Source organism: Myodes glareolus, chromosome 13 (genome assembly GCF_982192425.1).
Source record: "Myodes glareolus chromosome 13, mMyoGla1.1, whole genome shotgun sequence".
Classification (NCBI taxonomy): domain Eukaryota; kingdom Metazoa; phylum Chordata; class Mammalia; order Rodentia; family Cricetidae; genus Myodes; species Myodes glareolus.
The window spans coordinates 42,717,165-42,731,028 of NC_142038.1; the positions used below are offsets into that span (position 1 = coordinate 42,717,165).

At 44.4% G+C, this 13,864-nt stretch overlaps 1 protein-coding gene across 2 annotated transcripts in view; it reads left to right on the plus strand.

The window, feature by feature from the left end:
* The window catches only part of Mcc (MCC regulator of Wnt signaling pathway), a 378,705-nt gene that overhangs the window by 163,539 nt on the left and 201,302 nt on the right, over positions 1-13,864 (plus strand). The window lies entirely within an intron of this gene.

The following is a 13,864-nucleotide window of genomic DNA, read 5'->3' on the forward strand; positions in this document are numbered from 1 at the left end:
CTCCTTCTATTTATTCTCTCTGCCTGGCAGTCCTGCTGATTTCTCTCTCCTGCCTAGCTATTGGCTGTTCAGCTCTTTATTAGACCAATCAAGTGCTTTAGACAGGTAAAGTAACACAGCAACATAATGCAACATAAAAATGCAACACATTTTGCATCATTAAACAGAAATTCCACAGCATAAACAAATGTAACACATCTTAAGATAATATTCCAAAGTGCACGTGTGTGCTTGCACATGCACATGCATGTTCACGTGCACATATGCATGTACAGACCAGAGGTTGACATCTGGTGTCTTCTGTTCTCTACCATACTTTTGAGACAGGTCTGTCTTTGAACTTGGAGTTCCCAGATTTGGCCAGACTGGCTAGCCAGCAAGCCCAAGGGGTCCTACTTCCTATGCTTATTCAAGGCTGGGATCACAGATGTGCCCTGTACCCAGCTCTTTCACATGGACACTGGGGTCGGCTCGGGTTCTTGTGCTGGCATGGCTAGCACTTTACTGGCTGAGTCGTCATCTCTCCAGTCCCTACGTTTCTGTTTTGAAGTTGTCTAATTTTGCCCCATCTATGGTGTTGTCCATTGCTTTTGTCTGCAGAAACGGAGCTTAGAAGGCACAACACGGGCGAGGAAGAGCACGATACGTCCTACTTGTGACAAAATGAGGCAGCACGGAAGAGGGCCTGGCTGTTTGCATGGAATTCCCTTGCACATTGCAGGCTGCGGCAGTGTGGGGGGCATAGGAGCTTTGCTTTGGAGCAACAATGGTTGCAGGAGGAAGAGCATCTGGAGGACAGAGCAGAGCTAAGGAATTAGAAAGGATTTGGAATGTGCCCCATGACAATGGCAATAAAGATCTTCATTTCTCTAGGTTTTGTCTTCCCATCTGAATAGTCAGCTGGTATTTTGAAGTTGGTAAGGAGTTTTCTTTGTTTGCCAAGGGGAAGGAATCTAGAGCCAGCCAGGTGAGAAAGACCCTGATAGACCTCCTAGCTCGAACTAAGCCTTGGTTGGCTAGCAGTGTCTTTAACCTGGTACTTTTCAGGGATGGAGATTTTGAAACCCTTGACTCAATATCTCCTGCTCATCTCTGTGGGCTCCCCTTCCCCTTCTGTCGACATTTCCATTTCTGTGGTATAAATTATCACCTTGAAACCATGTTCTCTACCTCGGGGTCTGCCTGCACTGTCAGGTAAAAGGAGAAGCCAGGGTCCTGGGTGATGAAGAGCCATTGTGTAGTCAGTATTCTTCCTCCGCCTTCCTTCCGTGAAGCTGCTGCCTGTGCCCCTCCTGGCAATGCTCTTCTTCTGATAACAGTAGCTCGTTTAGACCAGTAGAGCTGCCATGTCTAAATGACTTCTCTCAACTCCCAGTTAACTCCAAATCTGCCGTGGGATCTGACAAAGCGTTCGCGATGCTAGCTTACCTCTTAGCTCTCTTTAATATGGTCTCCCTGCTTGTTTACCCACCTTGGAATATCTCCCAAGAGCTTCCACTTGGGAATGATCAATGACGGAGAAAATGATATCTCCTCAGAGCAGTTTCGCGGTCCAAGTGGCCAGATACATAAAGGTTCAGAATGAGGAGGAGTGAAAAGTGAGACTAGGCTGGGAGCTGGAGAGAAAGGGCTCCTACAGTAGGCAGCTACTTTGACATCCACCAGTGATGTGGGGCCCATGCTGCATTCCGGGTTCCCTGACCCCAAAAGATCTTAGCTGCCTTTCCTGTCCTTTGCTTCTGAACGTTAGTCCCACTCCCCTGCAAACTCTTCCATGGACCGGGATCCCTGAGCTGTGCTTCCAGCTGAATCCCACAGGACTGGGCATGGCTCTAGGCGTCCTCTCAAGAAGAGAAGAACAGGGGCTAATCCTAGGCTGCAAGAACATCCCAGGAGCTGAAAAGGGTGGGAATACAGGCAGCCTCCAATGCTTAAAATCTTTCAACTTTACAATGGCACAGAAGTGTGTCAGTGGACACCATCCTGCACATTTTTTCTCCTTAGCGGCATCAAGCCACAGCGTCCGGTCAGCCATGAGACCAGGAGCGTACCAACGCACAGCCCACAGTGTATTGTATGCTGTGCCGTGGTGTTCCTAAGTTAGGTGGACTGAATGCGTTTTAGCTGACGATATTTCCAACAAAGTCAGTTGATCAGAATGTAACCTTGTGAAAAGTCAAGGGTATCTGTCCCGACGCTATGCTGGAATCACGGAGCATTATGGTGAGATTTATTTCTGCTTTATCATCTAGGCATTCCCTGCCTTCATTTGAAAGCTAAATCTGGGGGATGGGGAGATGGCTTATTGGGTGGAGTGCTGTCTCTGCTAGTCTAATGACTTGAGTTTGAATCCCCAGCACCCATGTAAAAAGCTGGGCATGGCAGCAAGCTCCTGAAATCCCAGTGCTGGGGAGGGAGAGACTGGGGGCTATCTGGGGCTTCTTAGCCAACCAATCTCGCCAAATCAGTGAGCTGCAGATGCAGTAAAAGAACCTGTCTCAAAAAAAAAAAAAAAAATTGGAGAGCAATTGAGGAAAAGCACACCTGACATGACTGCTGAACTTCACATGTGCCTGAGCGTGTGTGTACGTGTGCACACACAGCTGAACCTCTACTTTTAGAAACATCTTATCTTCCATATAACCAAACCTTGGTTGTTTTATGGACCACAGCAACAGATCTGATATCCCAAAGCATCTTATCAATGCTAATTAGTATCACTAAATGCTTATGTCACATTGCTATTTTGGTTAATGAAACATAAAATTTTTAGAATTCAAGATAATGATAACCTAGTACCTTTAATCTTCTGAAATTCTCTTTCTGAAGTAGAGAAGACTCTGTGGTGCTTGCAGTTGGGGTCTTGTTTCCAGCTGAAAGTTAAGGGAATTATTCTCCATAACAATATTCTGTGTATAATAGTGTCCTGTACGAAAAAAAACCTTTCTCATATAGAGGAAACTGCACACTACAGTTAAAATTCATTTGCAACTGACAGAAATATGTTAATTGCTTGGGTGAGCCATTCTTAATACAATAGGAATGATAGAGTTAAAATTCACTTGACTAATTTGAGTTTTTTTTAAATGTCAGAGATTCATGGTGCCTTTCTGGAGTTCATAACATGTTCCAGTCAAGGTTGGATGACTGGGCATTGTCTGTGTAAAATGTCACACGTTCAGATTTCCCAGTAGGAAAAGTAACTCTATCGAAGCAACCAGATCATAATGCTTTCAGGATCAGAGTGTCTTGAATCTTGATACTTCCAGCCTGGATGGCAAAACTCCCCAGGCTTTGTGTGTGCTTTAGCCACCGAGCTGGTCCTCGAGTCTCTCCCAACATTGGGATTCTAAAAGTTTGGACCGCACAGGCTAGCTAACTTCTAAGTAGTGAAAATGAAGGGGACAATTGTAATCCTCAGGAATACACAGTGTGTGGGTTTGTTTGGCCATTTCTGCTTCCCCACCACACTCGGCCTCTCACCCTGACCTTTGACTTCATAACCTTTGACTTCAAGTTACATAGCCTTGTGGCCATTGTTGACCTGCATTTTTTAATTTTATTATTTATTTATTTTTATTGTTATTTTTGCCACAAGTCACCATTAAGTTGCAGCATCCAACAAGCTCATCTAATGTCAATACCCTGAAGGTAGCTGACTGTCTTTGGACCTCATTACATCACATTTACTGCTTTCACTGGTTATCCTATCCATAAACACAGCCATGGCCTGTCTACCTCCTATTCATCCTGTATAGCTTAATGTTTAGTACTAGTGTCCTCGACAAAGTTCTTTGATTGGTCCCATCTCATGAAGGCTGTAGCCCCTTTCCTTTGCATCAATTGCCATAGACATCCCTATTTTTGGCAGTTAATACACCGACCAGGTCTGTGACATCTTGTGTCCTGTTAGAGTGGCTATTAATCACCAGTGATCTTATTGCACAGTGCCTTCCTGTGAGTTTTTATCTTACTGCTGTCCCATGAGACAGGTCCTATGGGCAGGGACAGGTGGCAATGAAGGATGGACCAGTACAGTAGGGTCTTCCTCAAGGTTCCACATCAGTAGGTGGCAGGGCCAAGTTTAAACTGGAGCCTTATTCTCTAAGTCCCTGCTGCTTGTACTGTACATGTTTCTTCCTCATGTCATTTATAGTCATGGCTTTCAGAGCTTACATCTGTAAGACCTTGTTCATGGGTTGTGTTACTCCTAAGATTTGCAAGAGAAGATCAGTTCTACAATTTTGTGCCAAATTTGAAGCAAGCCTTAATTAAATACTGACCAGGATGGGTTCTGGTCAGGCCACTCTGGGATACCAGCATAGAACCCCAATTCATGTTTTGCAGGCATTGAAAAAGGCAAGACCCACAGTTCATTGCATTCCCCAGCAGGTCCAATAGGAGCAAGCCTACATCCTAATTTATTTCCTGCCCATGTACCTCCCACCTATATGTATTCGTGCAAATCCTGTGTTGTTGGTGCAAACTTGTTTAGGGAAGTGAAAACATGTGGCTTTGTTATTTCCCTAGAACTACAACTCCCAGCATTCCAGGAAGTTATCATGTCCTTGGACAAGTGGGGCTTACAGGTTGACTTTGGCTCTTACAGTTGGTAGATTGAAGTGGGTTGTGGGTTTTTAAGGTTGGAGATCTCATAGTAAAATCCAGTCTGTGGAGTGAGGCATGATTAATAAAAACTCAGAGACAGATATTGGGGTTCAACCTGAAGGTCAGAAAAGCAAAACAGCCAGTCACTAGCTGTTACCTTGACTTCAGTCTGAAACGGCCTCCAGGATTCTCAGAATGAGACTGTGTCTGAGAGCTGTCTCCTCCCATTTTATTACCCCTCTAGGGCTGGGATTAAAGGTCTGCACCACTGAGAAAGGCAGGCACTGCCTGGTTTCTATGGCAGCTAGTGTGACTACTGGGATTAAAGGTGTGTGTCACCACGGCCTGGTCTGTAAGGCTGACCAGTGGCGCTGTTTTACTCTCTGATCTTCAGGCAAGCTTTATTTATTAAAATACAAATGAAATGCCACTACAGCGGAGAGCTGAGTCTGGATTTGGGCATGTTGAGTTTGAGATGACTGGTGGCCATCGAAGAGGAAATGTGCAGTGTACTGTTGGATATTAGGTAAAATAGGCTAGGATTGGGGAAGCTTTGGTTTCCATCCCTCTTCATTCACAGTGCAGGTGGCTGATGGATGAGGCTGTTCTGTAGTCTCTCCACTGTGGGAGAGACTTTTGTTTTTGCTTCCTGTATCATATATGAAGCAGTAGGAAGAAAGCCAAGTAGTAAGTAGGTACCATGTGGACTCAGATGCAGGCCAAAGCGCTGTAGCCTTCTCTTATATATAACAAGTATGCTTATGACTCATGCTTTTTGAAGTCATGGTTCTTTAATATCATTTTGAATAATCTGATTAGTATCACATTGTATCACAAAGTCCTTATGGCTCAAAGAAACGGTGGAAAGGAGTAAGTTAAGCTAGTGTGAGTGCAGGCAAATTAACAAGAGTAGCTAATATTAAAATTGAGCTGTGTATTGTAATAAGTTATTCATCTTATATATTTTTTACTTTTTACTTTTTTAATTTTTCATTTAATATTCTAAAACATTTAAACTTTGTTTATTTTGAGTGCATGTGTGTTGTGTGCACACATGAAGTCGGGGGATACCCTGCAGGAATCAGCGCTCTTCCTACAGTGGATCCTGGACATGGAACTAAAGCCCTCAGACTTGGCCACAGGCACCCTACCCACTAACCCATCTCACTGGGCCTGCTACTTAATATTTTTGAGCTGTGGTCGGATGGAGCTAACAAACTGCAGGACATAAAGCCCTGGGAAGAGGCAAGCTGTATCTTTAAGGGAAGATAAGAAGGAAGCTCAAGAGAGGGGTGAGAGAAGATTAGGGACCGGGCAGAATTGAGAAAATGTGTTTAAATGGAGCAACTGAGAAGTTTGTTGTTCAGAGAAAAGCCTCTGATCTTCCAGAATTCAAAACAAGTTTACCTTGAGGCCCTGGGGTGGTCTTTGCACGGAAATCTAACGACTACAAGGGTCAGTGTTTTTCAAGACTAAACACAGGCTATGTAATAAATTGGAACCATCTGCTGTTGTACCGAGCCTGCTTGCTTTAGCGGTGCCTGCTGCCGAAGCATGCGTTGTGCAGGTGAGAGGGAGCAGCTGGGGCAGGGTGCAGAGACCCTTGGCCAGCCAGCTTCAGAGCCAGCCTGGGCTGCCACACCAGCTACCATCCTGGTTACCCATAAGGACCCAACTGACTGCTGCTGCTGCTGTGGCCCTGACATTCTGATCCTTGGGGTATGGTGGGGGTGTGGGGGGAGGGGAGTGAGTTTAAACCACCAAGAGAAACTGATTTTTAGATTGATGTTTTGAAATAGTATTTCCCTCGAGCCTAACAATGACTCTCTTCTTAAATACACCTGCCTGAACCAATCTAATCGTGTGTCTGTGTGTCTGTGACCCAATCAAACCTAGGGCCATGAGCATACTAAGTCTGCTAAAAATGAAGATATTCTAAAGACACGCTGTGTCTCTGTCAGTCTACTGAAACAATGGACCCCAAAGAAAGTAGAATTTCCCCAGGAATCCTGCTGGGAGGAGAGAAAGGTAGCTAGCAAGATTGGGAACTTGTCTCTCTCAGAGAGAAACTCAGCACAGTTGAAAGAACTCACTAGACCACCTTCCAGGAAAAGAACTCACTAGACCACCTTCCAGGAAGGGCCCGAAGCCCAGGTAATGGTGGGTCAGTGGTGGGCAGGACAATGCCTTGACCAGAGACTCCTGTTTAACCTTTGATCTTAGTTCAGGACCTCAAAGAAGACTGGGGAAGGAGGGGTATTCAATGGATCTCTTTGTTACTTTCCCCAGTGAGGCCACATTGAATGAATCTCCTATTCCTGCTTTTTAAAATGGGTTATTGAGGAAGTGTAGGTAGACCTGGCTTGGGGCATAGGTTGTGACCCTCAGCTTCTGCAACAGTACCATTGAGCTCCAACCCCAGCCCTGTGGACCAACCTAAAATCCCTAGAGCGCAGTGGATTCTTTCCTAATCTCAGGAGCTGCTGAGTTCTATGCCAGTGTGTCTCTGCTTTAGTGGTGACTTCCTGTCAATTACAAGAAGATTATCACTTGGAAGTCCCCGAATGGAACTGTTTGCTGAGCACAAGTCTATAGTTACAGGCCTGACTTAATTTTTGTTTAAAGTGGATATTACCAAAATGCTAATCTAAAACATTTAACCCAGTGACTTGGCAAACCATGCCATGTAATCAATTGAACCAGAGAATCTGAGTAACTTTTTTTGAGACAGAACGGAGAAGGGTCCGTTGCAGCCTCCCCTGGTGTCTTTGTATCACGGCACTGCCACAGTTCCTTCACACACACACACACACACACACACACACACACACACACACCCCTACCTGTCTGGTCCTGCTCCCTGCCCCCCCTAATTCTCTGGCCTACTGTGGATGGTCCCCTGGCTGGCAGCTAGCCCTGGTGGCCAGTATAGTCTCAGGGATCTGCTGCTCTCCGGAAGTGAGGGGAAGGCTTCAAGCTGTGTGAGCGACACCATCTGTAAGCTGGCCTTGCTCTTCTCTGTTCGCATTTCTCTGGCATGTTGAACGCCAGGCTGGAAACCCAGGCATGGCACAGGAGCTGTGAGAGCCTGGCTTACTCGCTAGAAATGCCATTCAGCACGAGCGTTTCTCACGCAGCAGCTATAGCATCCATTCAGAGTAGATCGTGGGAACATGGATGATGAAAGCGCTCTCTCTTGACAGTTCCAGCATAGCGTGGAATGAGGCCTGTCAAAGAGGATGGTGGTAGAAACCTGACCCTTTGAATGATGGGAAATAATTTCCAGAGCGCTAGTCTGGCTTCAATTTCATTAGCTTTCAAAGTATTTTTAGTCCAAATTAAATTATCCGAGCTCAATACAGATGCTTCCCTACCCGTTTTTCCTCCTTGCTGGAAACCAAGTTGGCTTGCTAAGAATTAGACCGTCGGTTGCAACATGGAGGAAGGAACAGAGCAGTTTCTAATGCCTGTGATCGGAATTTCTGCCTCACTCGCCTACTACATGTTGTGACAGCTCTGAGACTGAGGAAGTGAGTTCTGTGTCGAGCCTGCCAGAAGGAAATTCTTGTTCTGGCACTCTGCAGCTCTAGAAGGCACCGCCCTGCTTCATGTTGGTGAACATTGTTCAGCGATGTATGAGCAGAGGTAACTTCCCATAGATGTCATTCATGTATAGTCATCAGTCCCAAGAGGAGCCCATGATTCGGGTAGAATTAGGATTACAGTGTGGCTGGCAGCCCTGGGAGACTGAAGGAGATGTTGGGAAAGTGTATTTTGTGCCAGAAGATCTTCCTAGACTACCCCGAATGTTGACAGTCACCACCGTTGGCATTGGTTTATTATGAACAAGGAGATTGTTGCTCTTGGTCGTCAAGGCCATTTGCATAGTGTTATTTATGATATCCATAGTTTAACCATGAAAATATTCCTTTTTGTTCTCATTCCTTGAAGCTGTTTTACTTGGCACCATGAAGTGTTGATTTTCGCCCATTTTTCTGAAACTCATGTTGAGTTTCCTGTGTGTGCGCTCACTTACATATTTATATATGCTTTAGTATGGCTGTGTCTTGTTTCTTTTGTTGACATTTTGCATCCTTTACAAGCTTGTTTTAAGCAGCTGGCATGGCTGGTACTTTACGTTCTGTTGTCCCTCTGTAATACCTGATATAGTGCCAGAAATAGAAGAAAATCCACTTGAGAAGGCTGTACCGTGCAAGAGGCATGGCAGAATAAAGCAGAGAGTCCCTGACCTCCATTGTCATAGAACGCCCCCGAAGATCTTGAATGTCATCTGTGAACATCTGTTCTGTATGTGGCTGCTCAGAAACCCCTGAACAAGTGGGGCTGTGCTGACCTGTGCTGTGCAGGAGATGATGTGGGACTTTGCCTGCTAGAAGGGGAGAGGTATTCGGTATTCCCACTGTCCGTAGGACCCACACAGTGATTTCGTAATTAATAATGAGTCATTTCCTACTTTGGAGGAATTCTTCCCCCTGCCCCTTCCCACTCCAAAAGTTCTCTAGTTCCCCTTTCAGCACAAGATGCCACAAGTAAAGTGGATTTGGAGATTCCTTTAAATTCTTCTAAGTCTCTTGGACTTAGTAGCTCTGTCTCTCCACACAGTGACACAGCCATGAGCGGCAACAGCTTCTTCCCAACCTCTCGCCCCATTTTTACAGCTGCTATGGTCAGTGGCCTCAAGTATTGGGCGCCACCTGATTAGTGGTGTGTGTGTGTGTGTGTGTGTGTGTGTGTGTGTGTGAGAGAGAGAGAGAGAGAGAGAGAGAGATTCTGTGCTGCCTTCACACTGGAGTGGTTTTATTAGCCTGAAATTGGAAATGCAGATGAAGGAAAACAGTAAATGCAGCCTCACCAGCTATGATGCAGCGATTCCCCAGGACTGTTTCACGGAAGGGTCTCTTTGCAATCTGAGCCTTACCGAGTTCACTTTTAAAAGAATCATTACTGTATCTTGTGGACAGAATCGGCTCATAAATCTCAAAAAGCTAATTATGTTTTGTTACTGATCTTGCCTGAATCTGCCTGTCTCTAGGTTAACTGTTGGAAAGGGGAGTGCTTACCCACATGGACAAGGAGGTTCTGGTAATTGCAAATCATTGAGAAAGGCATGATGATATTTTGCCATTAAAGGAATTTTCTAGCACTTGGTTATGCTAAACTGAACACGAGAGAGTCCAATTTCAAATCAAAGGAGGTAATTACACTGCTTCTTTATCATTTATGTAAATCTGTTAGGGAAAGAGGAAGACCTGAGAACAAATTAACCTAGCAGGATGTGAAGCACATTCATATAAGTGTGTGTGTATATATGTGTGTGTGTGTGTGTGTGTGTGTGTGTGTGTGTGTGTGTGTTGAGAATAAAAAAGTAACCACACACTATTTATATGGATACTGGATATATTTAAAGATTACACACAAAATAAGTAAGACCTTGTCACGGGGTCTCCTGTGTTAGAGACCTCACATTTGAGTGTCTATTGTATGCCTCATTTGATAAGGAGCTTGAAACAGGGATTTAAGTAACATGTCCAAATTTGTATGCCTCATTTGATAAGGAGCTTGAAACAGGGATTTAAGTAACATGTCCAAAGCCACAGCATAAACAGCAAGTCCTCTGATAACTAACTTTTCATTTCCCTTTTGGTACTAACCAAAACCAAGAAACAACAAAAATTAAAAAGCAAATGCAAGCAAGTGAAAGAAAAACTTTCAATTTTAAAAAAAGTATTGCATTTATATATGAATGTATATATGCAAATGCCAAAGTGTGTGTGTGTGTGTGTGTGTGTGTGTGTGTGTGAAGGTCAGAGGACAACTTGGAGTCAGTTTTCTACTCCCATCCCGTGGATCTCTGGGATTGAACTCATGTCTTCAGGATTGGCTGCAAGCCCCTTTATCCACTCAGCTACCCCTCAGCTAAACAAACTGATTTTTGATACAAAGAATTGTCCTGAAAGTTACTTTGTTAAGTTAATCAGTCATCTTTGATTTTACAAGCATTCCTATTGAGTTTCTGTTAAAGTAACCAACAGTTTCTGCCCAGGGATTTTGGAATTAAAGGCTGTGGAACACGTGAGGATGATCAGATACTAAATTTGTATCTAAGTTCTCACTTAGGAATCTCTTCACCAAGGCAGGAAAACTGAAAGTAAGCAATTTTTCTTCGGACTGGAGAGGAGCTTTAACAGGTAAGGGTTGCTTACTCCTCTTCCAGAGAGTTCTGTCCCCAGTGCTTACACCAGGCAGCTCACAAGTGCGTGTAACAAGGTGTAACAAGTTCTGGGGTCAGACACCCTCTGCCTCTCTTTAACTCCTATTTGTGTTGTAAGCACACACATAGGCAAAGTCAATTTTTAAAAAAAGGAAACGCCCCTCACTCTTTCTTTTAATTTATTGCACTGTTGATTGAAATCTACTACTGAGCTGTATCTCTATCCATTTTTTCCACCCTCTCTTCCTCCCCGCTTTCTTCGAGATCCGACCTCACTAAGTTACCCACTTGACCTTAAACTCCATTTCACTGTGTAGCCCTGGTGGTCCCCCTGCCTCTGTCTTCCGAGTGCTGGGGTTATACTAGTGCACTGCCATGCCCCACTATTTCTCTGCTTTCAAACGATCGCCTTGTAACCAGCCACATTCTTACCTAATCTTGTAAGCTAAAAGGCTTAGAAAGGACCTTGTATCCAAAAACGTGAAGTATTTTCATGTGCCATTGTGTGAAATAAAGGGAGTCAGGCAAGGAATGGGGTGAGTGGGGGCAATAAAAGGTATTTTGAGAGTTTTTTTTTTAAATCACAGAAGGCCTTTAGAATTTAGTCTGAGTGCTTTATTTTCTTTATCCTTGATTTTGTATGATTCTCCTTTCTTATAAACCCTTGAATGAATTGGGTGTGTGCCCACGTAAGTGTCAAAAAATTCTGCCAGCAAATAGCAAAGGCTAGCCACCCAAATCTGCCCACAGCCCTAATTCCCCATTATGTTGGGAGAGTAAGTGAACACCTCTTCAGATGGGCTGGCATCACGATCAAAAGATGAAGAATCTTTTGATTCTTACTACCAATAACTGCCGTGTGTGTGTGCATGCGCGCGTGTGCACATGCTCATGCACACTTGCTCTTGCACACTCGCTCATGCACGTGCACACAAATGCATACACTAGAGGACAGCCTGTGGGGAGTTGATTATCTCCCTCTACCACATGGGCTCTAAGGATGAAACTCAGCTCATCAGACTTGGCGGTAAACATCTTGTCAGCCTATTTAATTTTATTTGAACATATTTTGTCATAACAGAATCTCACGGACCATTATATCTGAGACCACTTACTTAGTCTTAAAGGATCAGCTGAAATTGCCAAACAAATCTTTTTAAAATTTTTCTCGTGAATACATCAAAACCAGAATTCTCTAGAATCGAGGTGATCAAAGCATATAGCCTGCTCACTCTTGGGTGCCCTCGGCGCGCTTCTCTTAACACCGACAACCTGTTCCGAAAGAAGGTGAGATAGGTCCCATAGCTCAACTCTTCCATGCCTTCCTGTGGAACACTCTTAGCTCATTTTCCTTCTTTGGGGAAGTTTATAGTTAGGTTTCCTATGTTTGTTGTTTATTTTAAATTTTCAGGAATGTAGCTGTCCCTTAAACCGAATGCATGGCGGCCCCGCCTGCTCCCCGCCTCATCTCAGGGTGGAATCCTGAACTGTGAAAACCGAGAGCAGCCTGCCAGTGGAGTGTTCTGTTCCTTTCCAGCAATCATCTTTATTGCTGTTCACTTCTCCTGATTGCTGCTCTGACATTTCCATGAAAATTACCCAGGGCAGCTGAACTAGATAAATTAGCCCCTTTCTTAACAAATAAAAAAACCGTTGACATTTTGGCAGTGCTAAACTCATTAACTGTATTAGCCAGGAGTCCTGCTTTTACTGAAGCAGCATCCTGAGCGTGTGACTGCAGGTTGGGGAAGATAAAGACCGCATAGATCCTAATTAGCAAGTGTAATAAATGGCAAAACAGTTTGTGGGAGTCCCTGAATAACATTAATCAGATTTAGAAAGCTACCACAATTTAATCATTTGTTTCAATGTGACTGGAAAAAGAAAAAAAAAACCCACATTATTTTAGAGATAAAAGTGCACGTTTGGTGTGTTCTATAGCAGTAACTAAATTCAAGAGAATAGCTCATCATTCCCTATCATGCAGGATCACATTGGAAAAGCTTACAGTGAGCATTTGATTGGTTAGAGCCCCCCACTGGAGAGCCTGTGGGAGTGGAAAGGCCTAGTCCCCACCTGGAGAGAGATCTCTGCGCTCTGGCCCAGGAAAATGAAACAACCAACCTTGCCTGTTATTTTTGAGGAGAAAGGTCCGTACTTGCTGTCTCCTGAGATGGCAAAGCTGCTCTCAGCCCCACCTACTGAGTCACCCTGCCTGCTCTTACCACTGCTGCCTTTACTGTTTTTTTTTCTGTGGCTAGTTTCCTTTTGTCCCTTTGGTATGTTTTACTTCTCACCTTTCAGATAAATCAGTGTGGCCTTTATAGACCACACCGATCTTCATTAATCTTCCTGTCCTCGGTCCTGCTCAGCCAATCAGCTGCCGTTGAGGAAAATTTCTGGGTCCTCTACTGTGGTGTCTCTTAACGGCTGATTTTGTTTGCTTCTTATGCCCAGTGTTTCGATCTTTTAAAAACCAGTGAAAACTAGTTTCCAGATCGTCAAAGACTTACTAGCAGGTGTTTGAAATGAATCTATACTTCCCAAACTAAAAAAAAAAAAAAAAATGTTGGAGTTTGGCACTAGCGTCTGGGTTATATTCTTCAGCTCTACTGTGACTATAATTGGATACCCGAGGCAGCTAGCGTTATCAAAGAAGTTCGTTTAACTCATAGATTTGGAAGCTTAAAGTTGAAATGGAACGATGCTGTGGCAGGGGCTTCCTGGTGGTTGGTGGCTGGTGGCGCTCCTAAGGAGGAGGATCTGGAGAAGGATAGGTGAGACTAAGCCTACTCGTTTTACACCCCCTTCTCATGAGACCGGAGGGTCAGTTATCTGATTATTAAGTGAGTCGACCTATTCTGGTCCAGTTTCAGATCAACAGCATGGTCTGAAGTGGGATAAGTGAACCAGAGGAAGATGGGACGCCTCTGATGGCTTCCTATAGCCGAAAGAAAACATTGTTGCTGCTGCTGCTACTGGGTGTGGGTGTGTGAGAGAAGGGGGTCGGGGAGATGCCAGAGA